Source organism: Octopus bimaculoides, chromosome 2 (genome assembly GCF_046866305.1).
Source record: "Octopus bimaculoides isolate indiv1 chromosome 2, ASM4686630v1, whole genome shotgun sequence".
In the NCBI taxonomy this organism is placed as follows: Eukaryota; Metazoa; Mollusca; class Cephalopoda; order Octopoda; family Octopodidae; genus Octopus; species Octopus bimaculoides.
Window position 1 is genome coordinate 180,066,227 of NC_142929.1, and position 10,730 is coordinate 180,076,956.

The window sequence follows — 10,730 nt, forward strand, 5'->3', positions numbered from 1 at the left end:
TTGTTCTGGTTCTTTAAATTCTGAATTCAGCTTAGTTCTTCGTCCCTCAGGGTTGATAAGTCAAACACTGGAGTTGATGTTGTAAACTTAGCTGCTGCCAAAGAGGCTGGGTCTGTACCCATGGTTATCAGAGATCTCCTAGGACCTGTGTGATTGATGCTGTTAATATTCTGCTTGAACTGTTGCATATCAACTACAGAAAAGGAATTCTAGAGGGTTGACATTCTGAGAAGGTAAAAGTGGGCATTGTGATTAGTGCAGGGTCTGGATGGGGGAATAAAAATATAGGTATTGAAAGATGGATTGACTAGTGAGTTGGGATTGGCTGAACAGACCAAAGATAGAGGGCAGCATGTATGTGGCAGGAAGCAGTTTGAGAAGTCTGTGTGTATACAGCACCCCCCCCCCCCCCCAAATATATGTAAGAGCGAGTATACTCCATAATGTGTCCAATTTTTTTCTTTTCTTTCTTTTTCATTTTGTAGATGGTTAGTAGTTGAATAGGGATGAAGTGTTTTATCTCTCCAAAAAGGAAGGCCAGTATTCCTTTTGCATTTTTTTACCTTGTTGAAGATGTGTGTTCACTGGGAGAAATCTTCAATGACAGTGAATCCTTGTATTTGAAAAGATCATGAAGGTTCTAGTTGTATGTTATTTACATTTGTGAGATACAATATATATAGATATATATATATTTTTTTTTTTTGACATATGCAATGATTCTTTTTACTGTTAAAGGAGATCAGAATGACATGGGCTCATTGGACTCAGTGACTCAACATTTTCATTGTTTCCAATGCTTTAATATAGGTGTAAATGAATTGATCAATAATAGTTCCAATTATTAACTTTTGTAAAAAAAATACCAAGAATTATCAAAACGAAAGTAAAACCCAAAAACTTGTTTGATTTTATCCAATCCTTTTAGAAGATATAGGATCAATTATGAGCCTTAACTTTCTTAGATCTAAAATTTTTAACCAGTTAATACAACTATCAAATATTCCTAAAAATAAATTCCTACTATGTTTGGGTTCGTTTAAATTGTAATTAAAAGGAGATCATGTGAAACAAATTAGAAATATAGATGAAGTCAATGATGCCAGGAAAAACAGTAAAATTTATCCAAAACTAACATGTTTGTTCACACACAGTTTTAATCCTATTCATGTTGATTTCAATTGTTTCTATTAGCTTTGAGATTTTGGAAGTGAGACTTAAAGATCTATAGTTAGTAAAGTCAGAAAGTTTTCTTTAGTGGGGATGAGACACCCAGTAACATTTGGATCTCAAATCCCACAGAAGCTCTTTAACAGAGTTCCTTGTTCTGTAATCTCATGGTCACTAAGGAAGCTTGGAATAGGTAATAACTTGTGAGAGATGTACAAGCCATATATGAAAGAGTGATCTGCAAGGTGACAGAAATGAATATAGCAATACATTTAATATAAAGGCAGGGGTCTACCAAGACTCACTTCTCAGCTACCTTCTATTTATCATACCCCTCCTGACTATAACAGAAAAGATTAAGATTGGTTGACAACAGGATCTCTTACTAACAAGTGACCTATTTGCAGTAGAATTACAGAAATTCCAGATGTGGAAGCAAGGCTTAAAATCAAGAGACCTCAAGGAGAACTTAGCAAAGACTAAAGTTTTAGTAAGTAGGAAAGAAAACAGAACCCCAGTGTCATCAAAGAGATGACCATGCCGAAAGGGGGTAAGTAGATGAGATATATACTGTAGTATGTTTCCAAAAGATTAGAATAGAGTTCTGTTGAGAAATACAGAGAAATTAAAGAATTCAGAGAAGGTAGGGGTTAGTTCTGCAACCCACTGTTTGAGGATGATGGAATGAACACATCTAGAAAAGTTACTTTGTTAGGTAAAAGTATTCAAAGGGCACTGTCCATATAAGGAAGAGAGTTTGGAATAACTGTTGTGTGCCCTGTGGGATTCAAGATAAAGTGGTTAACCTATTTAGAAGCTTTTGTAGTGGGAGTACTGCTAAGAAAACCATCTTGGGTGGTAGCTAGTAGGTAGGAAGATTGTACAAAGTTGGTGAGGAGCCTTTTGACAAGGGACTAAAAAGTTTAGTCATCTCTATAAATAAACTTGCTTCTATCTGTAAATATACTCAATCACCATGTAAGCTCAACTGATAACTGTAAACACCTGGAACAGTCTAATTGATAACAATTTTGTTAGCTCTAGCTGTAGACCACAACAAAATGTTTAATACAGCTAAGTTACAGTAGTAAGTTAAACATCTCCCAGGAGTGTAGTTAGAGGTTTCTGCTTGACTAATTTTCTAGAAGATACATTCTATGAAGATAAATGTGATGTAGTTCATCATACTTTTTCCTTAACTATGAATTGTTGTGCCCTTTACAGTGAATGTTTCTATTAGCCACCCTGTTACCAGGTATTTCTGAGAAACTGTTTTTGCTTCTTATGTTTCCCTCAATTCTCACTCATCACTGCCTTAGAAGAGTAAGTGCAGCACCCTAGACATTTTTTTTTTTTACCTTGGCTACCCTCTGAGACTACTGGGAGAACATTATCATCAAACCGCAAGAAGCCAGCACCATTTTGAACAAGATCTCACCAGTAGCCATTGCCATGTGCAAGACAAGAATGAGATCTCACCTGCAACTATTTGCCATGCGCGAGACGACAACATGATTCTCACTGGCAACCAGTATTTAAGCAAGAAACGATGACATTCACTCTCTCATTCCTTCTCATGCTTATGCTGAGAAATACTGTGTAGTCAGCAGCTCACAGCAGACTCTTGTCTCGCTCTGACTCCACATGTTTATCTCAAGAGGTAATGAACCTCATGTGTACAGAGTTAAGACAAACCATGCACTGATATACAAATGATCACAGAGTGAACCACATGAATGAGAAATCTGTAAATAAACAGCTATTGAATTGTACTCAGCTTGTGAACTCCTTCGTGTTCCAGATCTTTGAAACAACAAAAATAATTATAATGGGAGAAGGAGATACTCCACAGGTATCATAAACCTTCCATTCCATTATAGGCTTGGCCTGGATACTTGCAACAGAATGGACTTCTCTAAAGGGACCCAAGGACCAAGCAGGTGTATAAAACAAGGTGCCTGATTGTCTCATCTATGAAAAAAAAACTGTTTGATGGGCTTCCATACAGTTTATATATCTCTTGCTGAGTAACATCATTACTGATTACTGCAGTAATTTACACTTTTAAAATTAGGAACTATTAATTGTATTTATGTCATTAGAAAATAATTCATTAGTCACTCAGTATTAGTGGGATCGGCTATTCTACTAGCAATGAGTATAATAGATGTCATTGTCTTTTATTTCAAATTGATGCTTATAATATTTATATCATTTGCATTTAAATCCTAGTAGTTAATTCATAACTATGATTATGTTTCCAGACAGTGAATTCTCACTGACAAAGGGTGCAATTTTATAGGATGCCATTAGTTTATAGTTTAAAATTAATGATTGATGGGAAAGGTTAGTAAGGCTAATATGGATATTGAAGAAACCAGAAAGAGATGGTTGCTCATATAGTTTCACTTAAAAATTAATTTAGTGGATACCTAACATGCAAATTTAATCATTCATATTATCCGAAGATAAAATAAAACAAAGTGATATTTATTTATCCATAACTAGCGGATAACAATGAGTGTTGTATGAAGAAGGTAACTTCATGTTAGTTAAGACCACAAGATGGTTTTGGTTCCAGGTCATAACTATTTCACTTACATCACTAATTATCATCATCCTTGTCATCATTTTCCATACTAGCGAAAACACCTAAAGCTCCACGAGGCTCTGGCAGGAGATGGTGGCGAACCCTGTTGTACTCTTTCACCACAACTTTCTCTAACTCTTACTTCCTGTTTCTGTTGTGCCTGTAATTCAAAGGGTCAGCCTTGTCACACTGTGTCACGCTGAATATCCCCAAGAACTACATTAAGGGTGCACGTGTCTGTGGGGTGCTCAGCCACTTGCACGTTAATTTCACGAGCAGGCTGTTCCGTTGATCTGATCAACTAGAAGCCTCAACGTCGTAAGCGACGGAGTGCCAAAAACATGTATTAGGAAGGCTGGATGCCTTCCTAATACTAACCACATTAAAGAATGGCTAGGGTACATTTTTTTTTGCGTGGCACCAACACTAAGGAGCTTGTAATATCTTTGACAAGACAAAGGAGCCCTCTCAATCCCACACTTAACAGAATGCACTGAGTGCATTTTATAACAGCACCCGCACTAGAGAAGATAGAAGTGAGAGCATAATGTATATAACAAGAGGTGGATAAATGTTGAATTGAATGATGGCTGCCAATACCAAATGGTCCGTAGCAAATAGAATAGGTAAAATGTATGGGGTATATGCATACATAATGAGGTCTTTTAAGCACATATCTCAAGATGAGAAAGGGAGGAGGATAGAGTGTCAAATATGTGCAGTGGCATCTCTAGTTTACAATGGAAGTAATGAACAGAAAACAGACAAGATTCACAGTCATCTTTAGTCACACCAGCATCATAATACAGAGAGATTGAAAAGAGGAGGAAGTGATTGAGGGATGAGTATTAAAAACATGGACTACATGAGTGACAGACAGGCGAGTGATAAAGGGATGGGAGATGAGGGATACCCTAAAGAGGACTGAGTGGTAGTATTAAAGGTATGAGAAGCTATCAATGATGTAGATTCGACTGTAATATATAAATATTGGATTGGACTGCCTATGTTCAGTCCACTACAGGGTGAGAGCCTCAGCATATTCTCTCCACTGACCATGGTCTGATGTGGAGGCTGTGAATTTGAGCCTTGAGATCATACTTGTTTGATGAGCCTACTCTGTAACACTGATACAGCTTTTTATACTCTTACCCAGGGAAAGTGAAGCTGATTATATCAACCCCAGTGCTCAATTGGTACTTGTATTATCATCATCATCATCATCATCATCGTTTAACATATGCCTTCCATGCTGGCATGGGTTGGATGGTTTGATAGGAACTGGCCCGGCATGAGCCTGCACCAGACTTCTGTGTCTGTCTTAGTAGATTTTTACAGCTGGATGCCCTTCCTAACACCAACTACCTGGCAGATTAGACAGAGTGCTTTTTACGTGGGACAAGCACAGGCAAGATCAGTTTTGGCAAGGTTTTTACAGCTGGATGCCCTTCCAAAACACCAACAACTTTACAATGTAGACTGGATGCTTTTTGTGTGGCTTCAATACTGGCAGGGTCACTAAGTAATTAGCAAGACAAAGATCCTTTGAGAGAAGAGGGGACATTAAAGGAGGTGATCTTGTGTCATATGATGAAAGGCTTGAATGTGATAGAGAGACAGGGAGGCAGAAACAAGTGTCTTGCTGTAGGGGAGATACATGGTAACTCAGAGAGAGAGAGAGAGAAAGAGAGTGATCAAAAATGAGAACAGAAATAAGTGTGTTACTGTAAAGGAGATACATGGCTATCCAGCCTGAGAGAAGAGCAAGAGAGAGAGAGAGAGAGAGAGAGTGGGAAACAGCAAGAGCACAAGAGAGAGTAGGAGAGAGATGGTGGGGAAGTGCTGGGGCATATTCACAAGAAACAGAGATCAGAATATAAATGGGATGGTAGAGTAAAGGAAGAGAGATAGGTGGTGGCAAGTGCCAGGGCATACCCTCAAGGTACTGAGATCATAAAATAAGTGGCAAGATATTGCCAAAGAAGCATAAGAGCTAAAAGTAGTGCAGCGACAGGTGAAAACCTGGGTCTATAGAGTTGGTGGAGGACTACAGGATAGCAATGATACAGTGAGCAGAGCAGTGAGGACAAGATTGAGGAGTGAGAGAAGCCTAGTGCATGAAGAGGAAATGTGAGGAAGAGAAGAGATGTAGTTTGATTTGTTGGGGTAGGGTGTGTGGAAAGTTTTATTGTTAAGTGTGGGTGGAACATACAGCACTTCTAGAACTCAGTTTTGCTGATGTGGGCAGGTCTTCTCAAGAACCTCATATCACCAGACCCCCAGTTCGTTGTCAGATCATATGTGAGACCCCTCAAACTGAGATTGGTTCTCACCACTTCATCCCATGTCTTCCCGAGTCCCCTTCTTCCACAGGTACCATCTACTTTCAGTGATTGGCACTTCTTTATACTGCTGTCTTCATTTATATGCATCGCATGTCCAAACCAATGTAGTCTTCTCTCTCGTATGCTGCATTTGATTCCCCTTATGCCCAACTTTTCTCTCGACACATTTGCACTTTGTTGTACACGCACACTGATGTTGCACATCCAACAGAGCATACTGTCTTCATTTCTCTCTAGTCTATGCATACTGCCTTCATTTCTCTCTAGTTTGCATTTCAGAGCCCATGTCTTGTTGCCATGGAGTGTAGCCATTCACACACAACCATTGTGTAATCTAACTTTTACTCGAAGAGAGAATTCTTTCGTTGCCAACAGAGATAATAGCTTTCTGAACTTCCTCTACCCTTTTCTTATTCTGGAAACAATACCTTCAGAGCATCCTCCATCCTTGCTAAATTGGTCGCCTATGTAACAGAAATTATCTACAACCTCAAGAGAGCCTCCTGGGCATTTGAGAGAATCTAAGTCCTGTGTGCCCTTAGTGCTTATTGTCCCTGCACATCTGCCACATACAAAGACAACTTTATCTGTTAATCTACCTGAGATTCTACTGCACCTCATATATCCATAACTTACACTGGGTACAGTGAATGGAATTACTTCCAACTCCTTTCCTGCATATTGAACAGGGCCATTTACCTGATGGAAAGAGAGTCTTATCTGCTTTCATGCTAACAACTTTGGTCATTGCTAGGTTAACTTTAAGGTCTTTGATTCCAAGTTTTGCTTCCACACCTGGAATTTTTTCTCCAATTCTGTAATAAACGCAAGGTCATCAGTATATAGTAGTTCCCATGGCCATCCAGCTTTGAATTCCTCTGTTACAGCTTGGAGGATTATGATGAATAAGAGTGGGCTGAGAATTGAACCCTAGTAAACTCTTACTTGTATGCTAAATTCACCACTGTATTCGTGGCCGACTTTTACCTTACTGACAGAACCACTGTACATGGCTTGTACAGCTCTAACAAGCCACTCTTCTATTCCTGATTTCCTTAGAGACCACCAGATAACTGAGCAGGGGACTCTGTTGAAAGTTTTCACCAGGTTGATGAAAGCTAAATACAATGGCTTACTTTTGACCAAATACTTTTCTTGCAGCTGTCTGACTAGGAAGACAGCATATGTGGTACTCTTCCCAGGTACAAAAACCAAACCGCATCTCATCTAGTTTAATTTTATTTCTAATCAATTGAGCTATAACTCTCTGTGATTTTTCTGACCTGGTCCAGTAGTTTGATACCTCCATAGTTGTTTCTATCGAAGGCATCACCATTACCCTTGTAGTAACTAACTATAATACTACTACACCAGTCATTGGCAATGATACCTTCCTGAATAACCTGATTAACTATACAGATGATTAGGCTGTATCCTACACCATCAGATATTTTAATCATCTTGGCAGTGATTCCTGATGGCCCAGGGGCTTTTCCTGTCTTCATATCCTTGATTGTCTTATCTATTATGCTACTATCAACTCTGATGGCTGGTCCCTCAATTGGTTCGATATTTGAAAGACTCTCCTTCTCCCATGCATTTTCCATATTTAGCAACCTTCCATAGTGACATTTCCATGCCTTTCTTCTCAAAGTCAGAGTGCAAGCATACCATTATCCATTCACATGCATTTCTCACCCACCACATCTCTATTCTCTCTGATACACTACATAGCAATCCTGAACACCTCACACCTCTGATCCTCACACTGTAGAACATTCACAAATCTCTTTGCTATTCCTTCCTTTTGCTATGTAAACCTGATACTTAGCTGCCTTCTAGTTACCTGATATAATTCTCTGCTTCCATTGTTTTTCCAGGCCTGTCTCTTTGCTTTTATAGCACTATCTACCGCTTTGTTCCACCACCATGTCACTCTCGACCTAGCTGGGACTTTGCACCAGTCACAGATTTGGTCTGCAGCCCTCAGTAGATTTTCCTGCTGGAACTTCCAATTGTCCTGTAAGCTATTAGTCCCTAACTCTTCCTCTCTTTTTGTCAGAAGCTTCCGTTAGGAAATTTCTGAATTTCTGTCTGTTTGCTGGGTCTTTGAGCTTCCATAATCTTCTTTTCCAGAATGAGTTTATTTTTCTAAGTCTTTCTAGCTTTAATTCTGAAGTCACTACCTAGTAATCTATGCTGGGTTACACATTTCCTGTGACACTTCCATGCCTCTTTCCCCTAGCAAAGACTTCACATTTGCAACCATCTATCTCATTACCTGGTGAGAAGGTAATCAATCTGGCTTATGTGTCCCCCATATTGATAAGTGATCATGTGACTGGTTGGTTTTCTGAAGTTAGTGTTGCAGATCATGAGATCATTTCAGTCTTGTTCCCTCCTCATTCCTAAGGCCAAAGTCATGACCACCATGCACTCCATGGGGATGCTGTACAACATGTATATATTTGATTAATGAGAAACCCATCTAGCATCAATCCCTCATGAGTGGGATACTGAACATCTGGTTTAGGTGTATCTGTGTCTCCTCAGGTGATTTCAAGAGGTATCTTGTTAAAATGAAATCCATTTTGCATTTCTTCTTGATCATCATCATTTAATGTCCACTTTCCATGCTGGGCTGGATGGTTTGACAGGAGCTGACCAGCTGAAGGGCTGTTCAGGCTCCCTGTCTGATTTGGCATGATTTCTATGGCTCGATGCCCTTCCTAATGCCAACCGCTTTACAGAGTGTACTGGGTGCTTTTAACATGGCACCAGCACCTACAAGCCCATGAGATTAGGGATATATAAATGGCATATTAAGGTATATAGCTTCATACTTACAGAAGATCCATAACAAATATCAGATACACATATATAATCAACATTATTTACAATTGATGGATATTTGTCCTCATTTTGTTTGTTGCTAACACAACGCTTCGGCTGATATACCCTCCAGCTTTCATCAGGGGGAAATTTCAAACCTGTGTTCTCATTCCTAAGGTATTTTCGATGTTATTATTATTATTATTCAGGTCACGGCCTGGAATTGAACTTGGAATCTTGGGGTTAGTAGCCTGCGCTCTTAACCACTACGCCATATGGAGTAATGGTTCAAAATTTCCCCAAGACACCTGATGAAGGCTTGAGGGCATATCAGCTGAAATGTTGTGTTAACAAACAAGATAAGGACAAATATCCGTCAATTGTAAATAATGTACATAATTCCTCATCGTTTAAATATAGAACTGTAATATATAATCAATTAACATCTGTTCATGCTGGACAGTCTGGCAAGCTGCACCAGGCTCCAGTCTGATTTGGTATGGTTTCTATGGCTGGATGCCCTTCCTGATGCCAACCACTTCACAGAGTGTGCCAGGTGCTTTTATGTGGCACTGCATAAGCACTGTTATGTGGCACCAGTACAAGTGCTTTTTACATGGCACTGGACTATTACAGACCAATCCTCTAACTTTTTTATTTACACCTACCCATATAACAGTCTTATTAGCTTGCCCTTTGTTTTTAAATTTAACTAACCAATTATATTGAAAGCTGGACTTTGGTCAATCCCATTACGGACAATGGGTGGTTGGGCTTTATAGTATAGCAGTAAGTAAATAAATGTAATTAATTGATGGGCATTTTATTTGGATAAACTATCAACACAATCTTAAGAACTATTATGATTACTTCTAAATGTTATGGCACTATCACTCTCTCTTTTTCTAGACCTATCGGCATATCCTATTATGGTAAAGTATTTATTTAACTTTTTTTACTATTTATACACCCTGTTATCCCTAAAGAAAGATTAGCCCACAAATTAATATTTCTAGTTTAGTCATTTACTCAATGTCCTGAAGTGTTACACTGCAAAATGGTATGATTTAAATATATTAAGCCTTCATTCTTCTTCTCAAGGCTCTTCCTCTTTCCTTTTCTTTTATGTATTTTTCTTCACTCTGATGAAACTCCATGTTCCAGATTGGATGTTATAAAATATGATATTATTCTCAGAATTTTCAATAGCAACACCGTAGGACATTGGAAGCAGAAACGGCTGTTAGATGGGATAAAGTCTTGTATTAAAAAATAATAATCGATGTAAGTCAATTGTTGTATATCAAGATTTCTCCATTTTCTGCTTAATTTAAATTATATATATATATATATATATAAATATATATAGACACACACATACATGCACAGAGAAACATGCATATGTGAACACACACTATTTTAACATTCATTTTGCTATGTCTGAGCAGGTCTTCTGTTCCCACCCAGTGTATCAACAATCAATGAAGTCGTTTGGCATCTTCTCAACTTCAGCACTTCATTTATCACAGGTGCCATTCACTTTGAGTACATGGGACCTCTTTCTTTATACAATTGTTCTCATTTATGTCTTTGTTAATGGTAAAAATGAGGAGGAACAACTTCCATTTCTTTACTCCTCTCCAAAAAATAGGGCTGATCACTTGTTGGATGCCTCTAATAACAGAAGTGCATGTAATCAACTATTATACCAGAGCATAGGAAGAAGTTATATTATTTTATTTTCTAATAAATCTTGGGGGTATCTGTTCAAAAGAACATAGTAAGATTACTCA